Consider the following 18,410-nt stretch of genomic DNA (forward strand, 5'->3'; position numbering starts at 1 on the left):
TCCATATTATACAATAAAATGACCAAATATACATTAGCTTTTTATCTCAAAGTGAAATAAATCTCAGCTCAAACCATGAGAGAAAAAAAAAATATTTGCCCAAAGTGGGTTCTCTCTCAGCATTCTATAGAATTATAAATGTTGGAAGTCAAGAATTAATGAGATCATCTTCCAAACAACTCCAAAGTTCAGAGGTTCTAGTTCTCTATTCAAAAATCCATCTCTTTTCCACCACCACATATTTTCCCCACTTTTCTCTGAGAAGAGAATCAAGGACCAATTCAGTAAGACCTTTACATAAATATGTAGTTTTGTGTTCATCTTGCCTATATCTAATCATTGATATAATCTACAACCCATTGATAAACATGATGCTTGTGGCAACATTTTTTTTTTCTGGTAAGACAGAAATAGTAACAGAGAGACAGAGACAGAAAAACAGTGAGAGGCAGAGAGATACTGAGACTGAGAGCAGACACAGAGAGAGTTGGAAATATGGATTCAAACAGAGAGACAGAAATTGTGACAGTTCTATGAAGTAGAACAGTTCTATTGAGAGAAACAATCATTATTAATAGATAACGAGGTAGGGGGAGAAAGGAGCATAAATATATAGCTACATGGAATGAAGATGGAAGGAAAGGAGTGTAAAAGTTTGGTTTGGACTAAGATGAGTTTGAAAATTCATATATTTTATCCTGGCCACATTTGGGAAGACTTAAGTTTGCAGTGGAAGGGAGATAAAAGTGATGGCAAAAGTATAGGCAGTGTGGTGTGGAGATGGCCAAGAAACAGATGTCCATCAATTAATTAGTGAATGTCTAAAGAAATTGTAGTTCAGAGTATGATGAAATAATACTAGAAATTAAAGAAATAGAGACCTAAACTCATAATAAATACAATATAAATTATAGAAAGAATCATACAATTGATATTGACATATATTGGCATACAATGAAATAAGGAGAACCAGGAAAGCAATATATATTTTTGACTGCAGTAATGCGAGGAATTACACAATAATCAAAGCTGTATGAAATAGACTCATCTTCCCTTTTCTCCCCTCCCCACTTCCTGGAAAGCCAGGTTTGCTTATGTCTCACTTCTCTCCTAGAATTCTCTAGGAGCCTTAAAAAGTATTTGGGGATATTCAGGCACTGACATGTTTCTTTTATTGTAGGAGGTAGTCTCCTGCATTCCATTTCCATTTAGCAACTAACTCAAATTAGTTTTTACAAAGACTATTTGCTTCAAAAGGTATGGTCATAAATAAACAAACCTTTTTCCCCAATATGTGGGAGACATAATCCTCCTCTCCCCTTGTTCCACCTCAGTCTCTGGGGAGTAGAAGGGAATTAGGTTCATACTTTAATTCATATCTAATATATTATAGTCTTAGTTCTAACTTCAGAAGCTATCTTGGACTTAGATCCAGGTATTTTGATATATTAGACTTTCCTTTTGTACTGGCTGGCTGCAACATACTACTTGGAGAAAGTATCAGTATTGATATAATCTCAGATTCTGGAAAATATTGGGGAAAAAAATATGCTCACCTTTACTTGGTAAGGGATGAATTTAGAAGGGAATGATTAATCAGATAATGGTCACATCTATCCCCATGGATAGAATTTAGAACCTCTACTTCAGATACAATTTGATTTGCTTGAATGAAGAAATAAAGTTCTGCTGTGAATGGTGCATAACTACAATCTGGACTTCTATGTAAATCAACATGAGTGGATCATTGCATTATAGTTAGAATAAAGCTCGTCGGATGTCTATACTAAGTGTTATGAGAATGGGAAAGGATTACCAGGTTACCTAAGGTTACCTAAGGTCAAATTGTTCCCTATCAGAAATGGAGGCATTGAGCCAATTAATGGTTTTTAAAAAGGATTGGAGAAAGAGGGAAAGAAAGAAAGAAAGAAAGAAAGAAAGAGAGAGAGAGAGAGAGAGAGAGAAAGAAAGAGAGAAAGAGAGGGAGAGAGAAAGAAAGAGAGGGAGAGAGAAAGAAAGAAAGAAAAACAAGAAAGAGAGAGAGAAAGAAAGGGAAAAGAGAGTTAATGGCAAAGTATTAGAATTAAATGGCTTGCTGCTAGAGAATTATTATTATTAATATTATTTTGGTGAGCTCTATCATCTGTATCTTTGGTAATATGAAACTAAAGGGAAAAAGATTTAAAAATATGAAATTTAAAATAGAAACAATTCATGATTTTATCAGAATTCACTGAAGTCACTGATCATCTTTCTCCTCTGTATGTAAGACACAAGGGAAAAAGCACTGAATGGAAGAACTAAAAGTGCAAAGACTTGCTCACTAAATTGTTCATCAGTGTCAGCCTATGCAACTGACAAAGAAGTTAGATGAAAGAAAGATTGGGCAATTATTTTTCAATGTTAATCGTCCTTTATTTGTGTTTTTTTATGCCTATGTTTGTTAACAGTAATTGCCTTTCCCTTGACTGTTTATTTTTAATGAGTCCCTTAAAAAATGTAGTATTAACTGCCATAACATCACAGCAGGATTTATCCTCTAGTTTGCCAAGAATAAAATACCAGACAAATGAGGAAATGAGGCCCCTGCCCATTAAATGGTAAACCTCAAAAAACCTTTATAAAGGATTATTTTTAATGAATTTGTCCTAAAACAACTCTATGTATGATCATGAAAATGGGAAATCAGTGCAATTCTCTGAGAGGATCTCTTCTAATTGGTGAAGAGGCTAACATACTTCCTTCCAGAAAATGTTATTTATTGTGTCATTCCTATAACCAAAGTTTTAGGACATTAGTGAAAAATAGCACATGGGCTCCCTGTAATGCTAAGGAGCTCACACCTTTCTTAGCTTCCTTAATAGGCAGGTAGAAGTCTAGAATGCTCAAAGTAGCAATGCAAAGTACCAGCACCGAGATAAATAAAGACAAATTACACATATGCCTCCTGGGGAAAGAAGAGAGTTGTGGGGAGGACTGGAGACAGCTTTCTATTCCCAAAGCTAGCTCATTCCCACAGGAATATGTGCAAGGGAAATTGTACTATGTTTTTACAATGCTTGGTGAAGGACACTATATATTCATAAATCATTTTTAGATTATAGAATTAGTAAAGTACAATTATTTTCATGCTAAAAATCCTCCTGAATTAATAAGTATTTTATGTATCATGTTAAAATAATTTTATGAAAGCTGTTGGTTATTTTTAAAATGTTAAATGTATATGTCCTCTGTATTGTCAATAAGGTCACTTCAGGGTACAGATGTCAGGTCAGGATTTTCTAAAATCACAAATTCATGGTGGATTTTCCCCCTCAAAGTAATAATATTCCAGCTATGCTAAATAAAGATAGCATAATAGAATAGTACTTGATTTGGGGATAGGAGAGACTTGTGTTTAAATATGACATGCATATAATAAGTCACTAGGCTCTTCTAAATCTCAGTTTTCTCATTTAGAAAATAAGAATAAAATTGAACTTGAGTTACCTCTAGCTTGAAAGCTAGAAAAGCCTGGCAAAAATGGATAAAGGTTTATTCTTAGAATTTGGATGCCCTGAATTCAAGTCCTTATACAGATTAAACTATGATCCTGGACAAGTCACTTCATCTATGATAAAACTAGACAATAATCTATGGCTGTAAAGTAAAATTAAATTGGGATCTGAATAACTAAAGGGAGTTTTTATGCCAGGGAATTCCCCATATTCATGGTACTATTACAGTTAAAGACTGAAGGTCATTGTGAATACAACTCTGTGTAAATTTTAGAGAAGTATAAAAATAAGATTTTAATTGTAAATGATCTAATCTTTTTCTTTAAGTTTCTAAAGTTACAAACTTAAGAAAGTTTTCATTATACATCTCAAAAACATATATATTGTAATATATATATATATATTATATATAAAGTACAAAGTCTTTATTGATTCTTGAGTTATCAACATTTAAATTGGCATTCTGTGTAATCTTTAGTTTTTTATCCATACTCTATTAGACAGATATTAATGTCTTAGGCAGGGAACAAATTTGTTCATTGGTTTCATCTGTTTAGTGATGTATTTGCAATAGGTTGCTTAGAGAGATATTTTCAGTTGCTCTTTGTCAAACTCTAAAGTTTTCTGATATTAATTAAGATTAAGCTTACTTTTTTGGTGCATGTATTACTGATTTTTAGTTCAATATTCTAAACTGGCATAACAAATTCATAGACTCAGGAGGGTGGGAACACACGTTGACTAAAGAGCTCCAGTCTAGTTTCATGTGGAGTAGGTATAGTCTTGGGGGAACTCTAAAAGAGAGAATTCTAGTTCTTTTCATACTCTCTAGTTTATTAGTCCCCCATCCCTTCTCTAAAAACAATTTATTAAACAAAGCCCCAAAAGATTAACAGTCTCCATTCTGTAATCAGGTATATAAAAGAAATCACATGTAGGTAAATTGCTTATTTCAGTCACCACAAAGATATGCTTAGCATACAATAAACACCTAAGCATAAATCAGAAAACACTGAAAACATTAAACAATACTCCAATAATACCCTATTGGACTTTTTCAAAAAGATGATGCCTTAAAAATTAAAACACAATATGCTTTATGGGATTGCCAAATAAGAATTTCAAAATCATCTCAGTTTTTTATTGTCCCAAGAACTTATCTGAATTCCATGTGTTATGGCAAACCAAGACACAGGTTGGTCACATATTCCTGGTGGTGGTCATCTCTGATAAGTTGTTTCAGAGGTTTTTATCTGCTGGCTAACCAGTACCTTACATGCTCTTGAGATAGTCATGTGTGCAGATTTTCTTTTCTTTTTTCCTCAGAGTTCCTACTCAGTCACCTGTGCTCTAGGAAAGTAATTCAAAAGAAAAGAATTACAGAATTGAGAGCTAGATGGATGCATGAATTCTCCACAGTGTACTAATACTTCCCAATACTTTCCCACTAAAGACTTCCCAAGTCTTGTGGAGGTAGAGAGCAACAGCAGGGAAAGAAGAAGAAGAAGAAGAAGAAGAAGAAGAAGAAGAAGAAGAAGAAGAAGAAGAAGAAGAAGAAGAAGAAGAAGAAGAAGAAGAAGAAGAAGAAGAAGAAGAAGAAGAAGAAAAGAAGAAGAAAGAAGAAGAAGAAGAAGAAAGAAAAGAAGAAAGAAGAAGAAGAAGAAAGAAGAAAGAAGAAGAAGAAAGAAGAAGAAGAAGAAGAAGAAGAAGAAAGAAGAAGAAGAAGAAGAAGAAGAAGAAGAAGAAGAAGAAGAAGAAGAAGAAGAAGAAGAAGAAGAAGAAGAAGAAGAAGAAGAAGAAGAAGAAGAAGAAGAAGAAGAAGAAGACAGAGAGAGACAAAAACAGAAACAGACAGAGAAGGAGAGAAGGAAGGAGGGAGAGAGTGAATGCCACTTTGTTTAAAAATCCTGGACTCAATGCAATACAGCATGTAGTTAGTCCCACTAAGATAACAATGAAATCCTGATTCCCTGGGGCGGGCCTCTCCCAGGAGAGTTTTTCCAGACTTCAAGGAGAGTTTTTCCTCTTCAAGGAGAGTTTCTCAAGCGTTTACCCCAAAGTCAGGACAGTTTCAGTGTCCCCCCCATCAATACCACTTCATTGTCTATGGTTTCTTTTAACACAATGTAGTTCTCTTCCTTATTTCTTTTAATTAGGTCTATCTTTGCTTTTGCTTTGAAAATAGAACTGCTACTCCTGCTATTTTTTGTTTCAGTTGAAGAATAAGAATGTTTCTCTCAGCCTTTACTCTTACTCTGTATATAGCTCTCTCTTTCAAAAGTGCTTCTTTCAAGCAATATATTATAGAATTCTCTTTTTTAATCCATTCCACTATTTGCTTTTATTATTATGGAGACTTCATTCCATTCATATTCACAGTTATGATTATTAGCTGTGTATCTCCCTCAATCCTTTTATCTCCACTACATATACAATTTTTCTTTCTTTCTATCCTGTCCCTCCTTCGTAATGTTTTGTTTCTGACCAACCCTGCCCTCAACTTTCCTTTCTCCTATCGATCTCTTCCTTTCTTCTTTTGCTCTTTTTCTCTTAGTGTTTTGGCCCTCCCTTCTATCCAGCACCTTTCTTTTCTTTCCCTTTTATCTTCCTATTTCCCTATATAAGGCAAATTTCTGAGTGAATGTTATTCTTTTTCTGAGCCAAAACTAATGAGATTAAACTTCATACAGTCTCCTTTCTTTCCCTCTATTGTAATAGGGCTTTTGTGCCTCTTCATATAATCTAATTTGTCCCATTTTTCCCCTTTCTTCTTCTCCCCTTAAAATGCATCTTTTTTCTTTAATATCATCACATCAGAGTCAATTTACAGCCATATCCTCTGTCTATGTATGCTGTCTCTATCTGCCTAATAAAAATACAGTTCTTAAGCATTACAAGTATTATTTTCCCATCTATGGTTGTAAACAGTTTAACCTTAAAATAATGTTTTTTTTTTTCTTTCTTGTTTACTTTTCCATGTTTCTTTTAAGTCCTGTTTTTGTAGGTCAATTTTTCTGTTCAGTTCTGGTCATTTCAACAGGAATAATTGAAAAATCCTTTTCTTCTTTGAAGGTCCATCACCTCCCCTGAAATATGATTCTCAGACTCATTGGGTAGTTGATTCTTGGTTGTAACTCCAGGTACTTTGCCTTCTGGAATATGGTATTCCAACCCCTCTGAGACTTTATTGTAGAAGCTGTCAGATAGTGGATACTCCTGACTGTGACTCCTCAATACTTGAATTGTTTGTTGTTGTTGTTATTGTTTTCTGGCAACTTGCAGTATTTTTTCTCTAAGATTTTAGTTTAAGAGTTTTGCAACAATGTTCCTTGGGGGTTTCATTGTGGGACCTCTTTCCAGAGATGATAGATGGATTCCTTCAATAATAATTTTCCCCTCTGCTTCTAGTATATCAGGAAAGTTTTCATTGATGATTTCTTGAAGAATGCTATCTAAATTCTTTTGTTGTTGTTGTTGTGGCCTTCAGGTAGATCTCATTCTTTTCTCATCTTCCAATTCCAAATTGTATTTTCATGTCCCCTCTTTACTTATTGAGTTTTTTTTATAAGTAGTCAAGCAATGAGAGTGAAATAGATCCATACAATCTCTTATCCAAATTGCCACAATGATCCCTTATTGATCTCCATGTATCAAGTGCCTCTTCCATTTTAACTATTTTTTTTGTAGACAGAATAATTTTCATTAAGTAAAGATCTAAGTTTTGCCCTACTAAGTAAAATCTAAAAAAATCTTTCAGTCTGAATCCAAATGACCAGTGCATCTGAATTATCCATTAGTCTCTTTCTTCATTCTATATAGTTCAGTCAAATCCTTCTTCTTGAAATTCTTCACATTCAAGACTTTAATCTGACATCATACTTTTGCCCTAATTTTCCTTTATTACTAGAAAATACTCTTTCATCACCTCCACCTATTAGAATCCCTTATTTTCTTCAAGAATCATATAAAGGGAAAGGGGAAAACAAGATTTTGTTTTTTTTAAAAAAAGAAAAAGGCCCAAACAAAATGAAAACCTTTCTTAAAAGGTTTCTTCTCTGGGGGTCCAATAATAAATTTTCCCAAGGCCTCAAAATAGGCTCTGACCTCCCCCACCCAACCCAAGTCGGGTTCCTTCACCCAAAACCTGCGGCCAAAGGGAAGCCCAGGGGCCCTTAATCGCATAGTGGGGTTTGGTTCCAAGGACTTGACCTGATTTTGGGCAAGACTTTTCAAACCTTACAAACGCCGGGGCTCCGGGAGAACGGGGGGGCACCCAACCAAGCCCCCACAAGAGCTTGGCCTGGGGCAGGCATTTCACCCCTTACCAGCCGGGCAAACTCCAAACCCAAAGGGGGTTTGTAACTCGCCAGGCAAAACCTCCTGTTGGGGAAGGAAAACTTCCCAAGCCTCCATACCCCACCAGAAACCGGTTTACTTTGTTCTAAACAACCCCCTTGTGGGAGGAACCCCTCTTTAAAACTGAATAAAAGAGAAAAGAACATTTCCTTCTGCAAGAAAAAAGGCGGGTCCACAAACCTAAAGAAAACAAATAAAAATGGCGTCCCTTTTTCTGAGCTCATAAAAAGAATTAAAAAGTCTCAAAAGAAATTAGAAGATAAATGGGGAAAGGAAAAAGCCAAAAAACAACAACCCAAAAAAATGGAAAAACTAAAAAATCTCAGGAAAGTAAAAGGAATTGGAAAAAAAAAAAATTCACAAAAAGTGGGATTTTGAACGGAAAAGGAAAAACTCCCAAGAAAAGGCGGAATTGGAAAAAAAATAATTCCCTAAAAAAAAAAAAAAAAAAAAATTACAACCAAAAACAAACATTTAAAAAACTCAATTGGACAATTACAGAAAAAGAAAAAATAATAAAAAAAATAATTCTTTAAAAATAAACAACAAAAAAATAAATTCTTTAACAGCAAAAATCAATCAAAAAAAACAAAAAAGCAAACTGGAAAAAAACCATGGTTATCTACCAAAACACAGCAAAAAATCAAGGAATAATCAATTATTGACCCAAAACTAATAAAAAAAAGGCCAATCTAAAAAAAAATCATCAAAAAAACCTCAATTAAAAAAAGAAAAATAAAAAACATTGAAAAAAATTATAAACACCCAAAAAACCAAAAAAAACCCCAAAAATTTGGCCAAATTCCCCCTATCAAAAGGAAAAAACAACAAAAAAAAAAAAAATTTAAATCCAATCCACAAAAGGATCACCAAAATCCTCCCCCATTAAAAATAAAACCAATTTATATTCAAAACAAAAAACACGCCAAAAAAACCACAACAACCCAGGGAAAAAATGGCAAAAAACAAAGTTAGTTTCTAAAAAAAACCAAACAAACAAAAATTTTCTCCAACCATGAACTCAAAAGGCGAAAAAAAAAGAACTCTTAAAAGTTTTCTTTTGGAATACAAAAAAAAACATTATAATTTTTTGATAAACAAAAAAAAAAGAAATGGAAAAAGGGAAATAGAAAAAATGGGAAGGAATAAAAAACAATCCCTGAAAAGGGCAAAAAACTTTCTTCAGGGAAAAAGGGGGAAACATTTGGAATCTTCCCATCAAAAGTAAAAAAAAAAAATTTACATTTTTTGAAAAATTCTCCCCAATTAAAAAAAAAAAAAAAAAGGAAAAGAAAGGGAAAAATTAAAGGGAAACTCTAAAAAAATTTTTAAATTCAAAAAAAGGGAAAAAATTAAAAGCAAGGAAAAAAAAACTAATCTGGGAAATTAGGATGGGAAATACATAATAACTAACCCTAAATTAATGGGATAACCCCATAAAAAGGCAATACAACATCAAAATCAAAACCCCTACAAATTTTTTTTAAAAAACACATTTAAAGCAAGAGGGTACATATAAATAAAATAAAAAGGCCAAACAAAATTAAACCCCTTCAGTAAGAAACAAAAAAAGGTAACCAAAAAAACAAAAATTATCTAATTAAAAAAAAGAAAAAAACTCCCTAAAAACATAAACAACAAGCAAACAATTTAAAAAAAAATGGGCCCTTCCTAAAGGGAATTAAAATTTAAAAAAAAAAAAAAAAACTTAAAAAAATTCTCAACCCACTCTCAAAATTAACAAAAAAAAAAAAAAAAAAATTAAAAAAAAAAAAATTTTAAAAAAATTAAAAAGGGAAATCTTTAAAAAAATTAAAAAAAAAAAAATATTTTCCCAACCCAAAATAAATACAAAAAAACCAAAAAAAATACCTAAAATTAATAAAAAAACAAAAAGAAAGTCAAACAAATTAAAAAACTACATTCAAAAAAATTTTAAAAAAACCAAAAAATTAAAAAACTTCCCTCAAAAAAAAATTAAAACAAAAAAACCCCTTTAAAATTTCCTAAAAATAAAAAATAAGCTAAAAAAAAATTTTAAAATAAACCACCCAAAAAAAAAAAATTTTAACCTTAAAAACTTATTAAAAAACAAGAAAAAATAATAAAACACAATAAAAAACAAAAAAAAAAATTTAAAAAAAAAAAAAAAATTAAAAATTAAAAAAAAAAAAAAGAAAAAAAAATTTAAAAAAAAAATTTAAAACAGAAATTTGATAAAAAAATTTTTAAAAAAACCCTTTAAAAAACAAATAAAAAAAAAAAAAAAAAAAAAAAAAAATAAAAGAAAAAAAAAAATTTTTCCCTTTAAAAACCCAAAAAAGGAAAATTTTTTAAAAAAAAAAAACCCCAATAACAAAAAAAAAAAAAAATAATCCCCAAAAAAAAAAACAACAATTAAACAACCCAAAAAAAAACCCAAGGGAAATATTTAAAATTTTTCCCCAAAAAAAAAACCCCAACCCCAAAACAAAAAAAAAAATTTAAAAACCCCTTCCAAACACCATCCCCAAAAACCAGGAAAAAAAGAAAAAATTTAACCACAAAACACAAACAAAACCATTTAAGCAAAAGCAAAAAAAAATCCTTAAAAAAAACCCAAACCAATAATTTCCCCCCCAAAAAAAACCCCAAAAAACCCCTTTAAAAGCTTCAAAACCAAAAAAAACCCATTTGGAAAAATACCCAAACCCACCCCAACCAAAAAAAACCAAAAAATAAAATTATAAAACCCCCTTAAAAAACAAACCCCCCAGAAAAAGTAAAAAGCCAAAACCCCAAAAAAAAAACACCCCAAAGCCTTACAAAAAAAACTTTGCCAAAAATAAAAAAAAAAAAAAAAAAAGAAAAAACCAAACCCCCTTTTCCCAAAAAAAAAACCCCAAACTCAAACAAAAAGGAAAAAAAAAATCAAAATTTCAAAAATAAAAAAATTCACATTCCCTTTTAAAAAAAAAACAATAAAGGGTTAAAAAAACCCATTTTACACAAAAAAACCAAACCCCAAAAAAAAAACTTTTCAAAAACAAAACCAAAAAAACATTTCCAAAAAAAAAAAAAAAAAAAACAAAAAAAAAAAAAAACCTAAAAATAAAAAAATTTACCTCAAACCCAAAAAATTTTTTAGAACAAAAAAAAAAAACCAAAAAAAAACAAATCAAGAATTTCAAAAAAAAAAAAAAAAAAAAAATTAACAAAAAAAAAACTTTTAAAAAAAATTTTAAAAACCCCATAGTTTTAAAAAAAAAATTACAAAAGGAAAAAGAAAAAAACAACCTAAAAACGCAACCAAGCCAAAAAAAAAACCCCCAAAAAAAAAATTTAAATTCAAAAAAAAAAACAAAGCAAAACCTTTCCCCAAACACAACCCCAAAAAAAGCAAAAAACAACCCCAAAAAAAAAAATAAATTAAGGAAAACAAATTTTATCCAGACCAATAAACAACCAAAAAAAAACTAAGACCGATCCAAAAAATTTTGTTTAAAAAATTTTTTGAAAAAACAAAAAGGCCCCTTAAAAAGGGAAAAAAAAAACTAAAAAAAAAAACAATTCCTAAAAGGCCCACCAAAATATTAAAAAAAACCCCCTTTTAAAAAAATCGCCACTCCCTTTAAAAATTTAAAGGTAAAGGGCCCAAAACCAATAAAAAAAACTACTGCAATTAAAAATCTCCAACTTATTAACAAAACGCAAATTCCTCTAAGGCCACACCCCTTTTTTTGAACGGAAAAAAGTAGTTAGGGATTGGGGAAAAGGGCAATGCAAAAAATTTGCGAACCTTCTAAAGGAACTATGAAAATTTCAAACCATACCTTTACCACATTTACAGGGAAACCCAAAAGCAAAAAAGGGGGCCTTTGGCCCGGAGGTTTTGGCAGCCCCGAGGCCGGGCCCTGGGGCCCCATCAGGGGGGCGAAAAATGGGGAAATTTGGGTTTTTTCTGGAAAAACCAAAGGGGGGAAAGGCCGGAAACTTAACAACGTGCTGGTAAATCAAACCGGGGCAAATATTCCAAAACAAACCAAAAAGGCGTACCTGGCCACCCCAAAACCAACAAACCCCAATCCGGCATAAAATCCGCTACCCCAAAAAAACCTGGGGATATAAAAAAATTTATTTCTAGTCCCTTTTTACCCCATTTTAAATTTCCCAAATTTTTTTTTTAGGTTATTTTTTTTAAAATTTATTTTTTTTAATTATTGTGATTAAAAAATTTTAATAATTTAACTCATGGGATTTTTTTGGGGAGGGTGGGGGATAAAAAAATTGGAAAAGAGGTTTCTTTTAATGTGTGTTCCCCTGTTCCCAAAAAAAAGCATTAAATTAAAAAAAAAAAATAAGGACCACTTTAAAAACATTCTTGTTCCCATTTTGCCCCAAATACCTTTGAATTCATGTATTAAAAATATAATTTATAATATATATAAAAATATATATATGTATTATGTTTAATATACAAAAAATTATTATTTATCTTTATATTAAACAAATATTTTATATATATTTTGGTTTATGGTTTTGTATTTTTTTTAAGAAATTTAGCTTAAAGTTAATTAATAACCTTATTTAATTAAAATTCTGTTTTTTTTTTTTAGTAAGTGAAAAAATTCATTCAAATAGAAAAACCATCGTAAAAATTAAAAAATAAACCCAAAAACCCCAACCCCCAAATATATATATTAATAAAATTAATTTTTAAATATATTCTAATAAAAATTTTCATATACAACTTTTAAAATTAAAAATTTTTAAACATAAAAGTTTGTTTGGGTTCAAATGAGAATTTCATACCATAATCTCAGTTGTTTTATAGTTGTTTTAATCGTGTCCAACTTTTTGTGACAACATTTGGGGTTTTCTTGACAAAGATACTGGAATGATTTAACAAAAACATAAATAAAATCAAGAATCAGTTTACAAATGGAAGAAGGATTTTTTTTTGAGGTGGGATAAAAGGAGTGTCATCTGAACCTTTCAAATTGCTTCATAGAAGAGATAGATTTCTTTTAATGTTGTCTTTGATTTGTCCTTGAGTTGCTTAAAATCTAATGAGATCAATAGAGTTCAAAGAAATGGGAATAAAGAACACACAAACATTCATGAATATACACACAAATATATGTATATACAAAATTATGCATATGCATGCATGTGTATATGCAAACATACAATATAACTCTCTATACATATATTAATACCTATATTAATATATACATGTATTAACACCTGTTCACATATACATGTAAAAGCAAATGAATATGTGTATCTCTCTATATGTAAACATACATATCTTTATATATATGTGTGTATGTGTGTGTGTGTGTGTGTGTGTGTGTGTAGAGAGAGAGTCTTGATGGCTGTACAAGAACTAGATGATCAGTAAGTCCCTTCAGTCCTCATAGTTTTAAGACTACCCTGTCCTATTTTATTAAGTAGATTGAGTCTTGAAGAGTTACATGCAAATTGAGGTATTGTAAAGCAAATCGGATTTTAAGTGCATTAGGGAAACTCTATTTGAAACCAACCTCCTGTTAATCCTTTCAAAATGTGCATAATTGACCCATAAAATAGATTTTATATATTAGAATCATAAAATCATAGAGTTAGAAGCAGTCTTTAGAGGTCATATATCCCAACCTTTCTCTCATTAAGCAATTCTCTTTGCCAACATCAAGCCAAGTGATGATAAGACTTTATTAACTACTTACCATGTACCAGACAAAGTGAAAATCTGGGAATACACATTCAAACAAAAAGACAGTTCCTGACCTCAAGGATCTTATATTCTAATGGAGAAAGACAATCTATAAATGTAAAGGGGGATCAGAGTGGGAGAAGTATCCACATTGAAGTATGGTGGAGAAAGAACTCTGGAGAGCCAGTAATGGAAGCTAGAAAGGAAAGCAAGAAAGAGCATGACTGGCTTGGACTCTGTCCAAAAAAGTGGAATTCTGGGAAGAGCTATTTTATCTCAGAGAGAATGCTCATGATGGGGTTAGAAAATAAATGTGAAAAATGAAATATTTATATGAGTTTAAATTTACAGTTTAATACAACACTAAAAGGAATGTGACAGAGCTCATCATGATTAACAACACATATCTAACAAAAAATCTTAAAATGATTTTTAAAGTCCAGAAAAAAAAAGAGATGAGTGTAGGTTCTAGTGGTTTAGGAAAGAAGAGACTAGATAATAGATCTAGAATATAAATATAAATCAGAGGGAAAAGGCACTCCATGTAAGTGAAAGAGGTGGAGCAAACGCTTGGAACCAGAAAAGCACAGAATATGTCTATAAAACATTCAGTAAAAGAGAAAAAAATGAAAGAAAAGTTTATCATATTTCTATTGTTTACAGAATACTCTGCTAGGAGCTGAGAGGACTCAATTTGGCTGACAGGATCCCTGTGATAAAACAACTTTTCTGGAGAAAGGTTTTAGAGAACATAATGCATCCTTTCCTAAACCTGTTTATCTGGAATGGTGATTTGAGAAAGATCTCAATTAATTAATTTTGAGTTGATGCATTTATTACACTAAAATGAGAACTGGATTTAGGAATAGCAGGCCTTTATAAGAATTCAACCCTTTATCCAATTGGTAATAGGTCAAAGGATATGAACAGACACTTTTCAGATGAAGAAATTCAAACCATTAATACTCATATAAAAATAGTCTAAATTATTATTGATCAGAAAAATGCATATTAAGGCAACTCTGAGGTACCATTATACACCTCTCAGATTGGCTAAGATGACAGGAAAAGGTAATGATAAATGTTGGAAGGTATATGGACACTAATACATTGTTGGTGGAGTTGTGCACTGACCCAACCATTCTGAAGAACACTTTGGAACTATGCCCAAAGAGCAATCAATTGTGCAGATCCTTTGATCCAGCAGTGTCTGTACTGGGCCTGTATCCCATAGAGATCTTAAAGTAGGGAAAACGACCCACATGTGTAAAAAATGCTTGTAGCAGCTAAGTTTTTGTAGTGGCAAGAAACTGGAAACTGAATGGATGTCCATCAGTTGGAGAATGGCTTGAATAAATTATCATATATGAATGTGATGGAATATTATTGTTCTATAAGAAACCATTAGCAGAATGATTTTAGAGAGGCCTGGGGAGACTTAAATAAACTGATGTTAAGTGAAATGAGCAAAACCAAAAGTACATTATACAATGCATCAGTAAAATTGGATGATGATCAATTTTGATAGACATGGATCTTTTCAACGGCAAGGTGATTCAGGCCATTTCCAATAGACTTGTGATGAAGAAAGCCATCTGCAACCAGAGAGAGGACAGTGGGAACTGAAAGTGAATCACAATTTTTTTCACCATTTTTGTTGTTGTTTGCTTGAATTTTGTTTTCTTTCTCATTTATTCCTTTTTGATCTGATTTTTCCTGTGCCACACAATTGTGGAAATATGGATTACTCTCCATCTAGGGGAGGGGATAGGAGAAGAGAGGGGAAAAAAATTTGAAACACAAGGTTTTGCAAGGGTGAATGTTGAATGTTGAAAATTATCTATGCATATGTTTTGAAAACAAACACTTTTAATTAGAATTAAAAAAAAAGAATAACAAAAAAAAATGTGGGAGACTTTATTTTTCAATGCTGGCTTTTCCACTTACCCAACAAACTTTAGGAAAGTTGTTTCTTTGACCTTCTTTTTCCTTATCTTTAAAAGCATATTGGATTTGATCACAGGATAATAAATTTAAAGTGGAAAGGAACCTTAGAAGTTATCTAGTTAAATTCCCTCATTTTCCAGATCATAGGGTTGTAAAATCCTAATATAGCATGATATGGGGAAGGGAATGGCAAACACTCTAGTATTTTTGCCAAGAAAACCCCAAATGGGGTCACAAAAAGTTAGGTGACCATGACTGAAAGGACTGAACAATAACAAACAAAGTAAGAAGAGCTTATCAGAAAACGAAAAAAGTGAGGAAATTGAGGACTAGGGAAGTTAAGGGGCATGTGATATGACATAAAGTGCTTCTGAGGTCTCTTCAGATTCTTTATGATTCTAAATACTTTAGGCCCAGATGAAAGAAGGCTTTGAATGTCAGGTTAAAGAATATGAACTTATTTTTATAAATGAAAGAAAACATTTAAGACTTTTTGCTCAGGATAAGTCATGATCAAAGCAGTATTTTAGGAAGATTATATTGGAAGCAGTGTAGAGAATTGATTGGAGGGGGAATAAAAAAGAGACAAAGGCAACTGTTAGGAGAGGATCACAATATTTCAGATTTGAGGTGCTAAGTGCCTAAATCAAAAAAAGTGAAAATTAATAATAATGATAATAAATTACATTTATATAATATTTTCAGGTTTAAAAAACCCTTAGCATTTGTTATTTGGTCCTTATGAGTGTCTACTCATGACCATGAGGTAAGCATTATTATTATACACATTTTACATATGAGAGAAGTAAGAAAGAAAACAATTAAGTATTTTGCTCAGGCTCACATAGCTAGTAAGTATCTGAGGCAGGATTTGAATTCATGTGATCCTAACACCTAATAGAATTCTATGTACTCTTTTACCTGACTGAATGAAATATGCTAACCTGGCTTATTCTGCTCCAACATTTCCAAGAGATTTTGAATAATTCAGGTTATCTCTTTTCTTCTGTATCATGAGAGTGGTCAACTTAAAAGTGTCTTTTTTTTTTTTAATTTCTGGGGGAAAAGTTTCTCTTTATCCTTTCTTTCATTTTCTCTTTTTTCATTTTTCCTCTTTAGGGGTTGAAGGAGAAATTCAAAATTGCCTTTGGTAATGGTGAAATAGTTCCAATCAAAATTTCTCTATGGGAATTCTGAATTTTTGTGTATTACAGATATCTAATTTCGTGGTATGCTGAGGTCCACATGGTGTGGACAGAAGGTTGGGATGTTGTCCTGAAACTAGGGCAACATATTGGCAGAATTCCCTACTTTAGCAAATAGCCAGCTTTGGGATTTTCTTTTCTCAGCACTATTTAGAAGTGTAAAGCACCTGAACAAATCATATATAATACAACACAGTCCTTACACCTTGTGTTTTCCTAGATTTCTTGTAATATTCAGGTGATATAATCTCAGGTAAAGCACAGTTGGCCAACTGGTATACTTCAAAGGAACAGCACAAGATAATTTTTTCTTCTCCTACAGCGTGCAAATAGTTATTTTCACACTTGCAAATGGACCATGAATAGAGAATAATGTCTTATTTAAAAAATGTTTTTATGCTTGAGTCAAACATTCAAGCTAGTGAACAGGGAAAGTACCTTATGTGAACTCTGAGCAGACAGCTCTAAACCTGGATAGCTAATCCCATAGCAAGTGATGAGGGTAGGACAAAAATATCATTCTTCAGTTCCAAATAGTTTATTTATGCATTGCTTAGTCAGTGGGTTTATTGTTCCTGTGCATTAACCCAGGGAATACACTGGTTTAGATGAAAGGAGGCAAAATACCCTTCAGGCAGCTTAATACTCTGACTGTTTCATGAGTTCAGAAATTGAAATAGTGTTATTGCTGGCTTGCCACAAAGCAACATCATATAATGGCCTGTAATGTGAAGAAATTGGGTTCACTGGGAAATTTTCACAAGGAGGAACAAAACAGAAGTAGTTTCTGTAGTTACAAATGCTGACAATTAGACCTAGATGCTTTTAAAGACAATATGTGTGATTTATCTTTGGAAATGGAAGAACCCCATTGTATAGACAGAGCAGAGAAATTTTATTTTTTCTCTTAGATTTCTTATATTCTCCATGTTTTTTCTACTTTACCTTTTGCACTTCAGCCTTGCTCTCCCTTCATTCCTTCCTATCTCTGTCTCTCTATTTCTTTCTCTATTCCTCCTTCCTCCCCCCATCCTTTCCAATTCCATTTTCCATTTACTACTTGTGTGATTATGTGTGAAATGCCTTTTCAGGTTTCCAATCTTAATTTCTTCACTTCAGTGGAGATAGTACTAGTGCTTCCTACCCCAGGAGGAAAATGTAGTCCAGAACACAAGATGAATTGTAAGAAATTACAATTATTACATATCAATAGAATTCAAAAGCCTAGAGGACAGCAAATTTCAGGGAAGCATGGATGTGTGTGTGTGTGTGTGTGTGTGTGTGTGTACAAAAGACAGAGACAGAAGGACACATACAGAAACAGAGACACATGGGGGGAGGGGGGAGGAACCAGGTCAGGGAGAAAGAGAGGGAGAGGAAGAGGGAGAGACTAGGAGTCTGTAGTCAAGGGTTCCAAATATCTTTGGTTTTCTGCTCATTTAACCTCTTTGGTTCCCTTAGTTGTCTTATCAGAAAAATGGACAAAATAATACTATTTCTACAATTTTCACATGATTGGGGGTGAAGTCCTTTGTGAACATTAAAAGCTGCTGAGTTGTTAAGATTGTTTTTCCAATAACTTTGTCAAGGATGTAATTCTGCAATTTGTAATAAATACTCAATGTTTTTGAAGATATTCACAATTCAGGGTAGAAGGGAGGGTGTATTCAAAATTGGCCTGTTTTAATATGATTATCTGAGACAACACAA

Source organism: Sarcophilus harrisii, chromosome 2 (genome assembly GCF_902635505.1).
Source record: "Sarcophilus harrisii chromosome 2, mSarHar1.11, whole genome shotgun sequence".
NCBI lineage: Eukaryota > Metazoa > Chordata > Mammalia > Dasyuromorphia > Dasyuridae > Sarcophilus > Sarcophilus harrisii.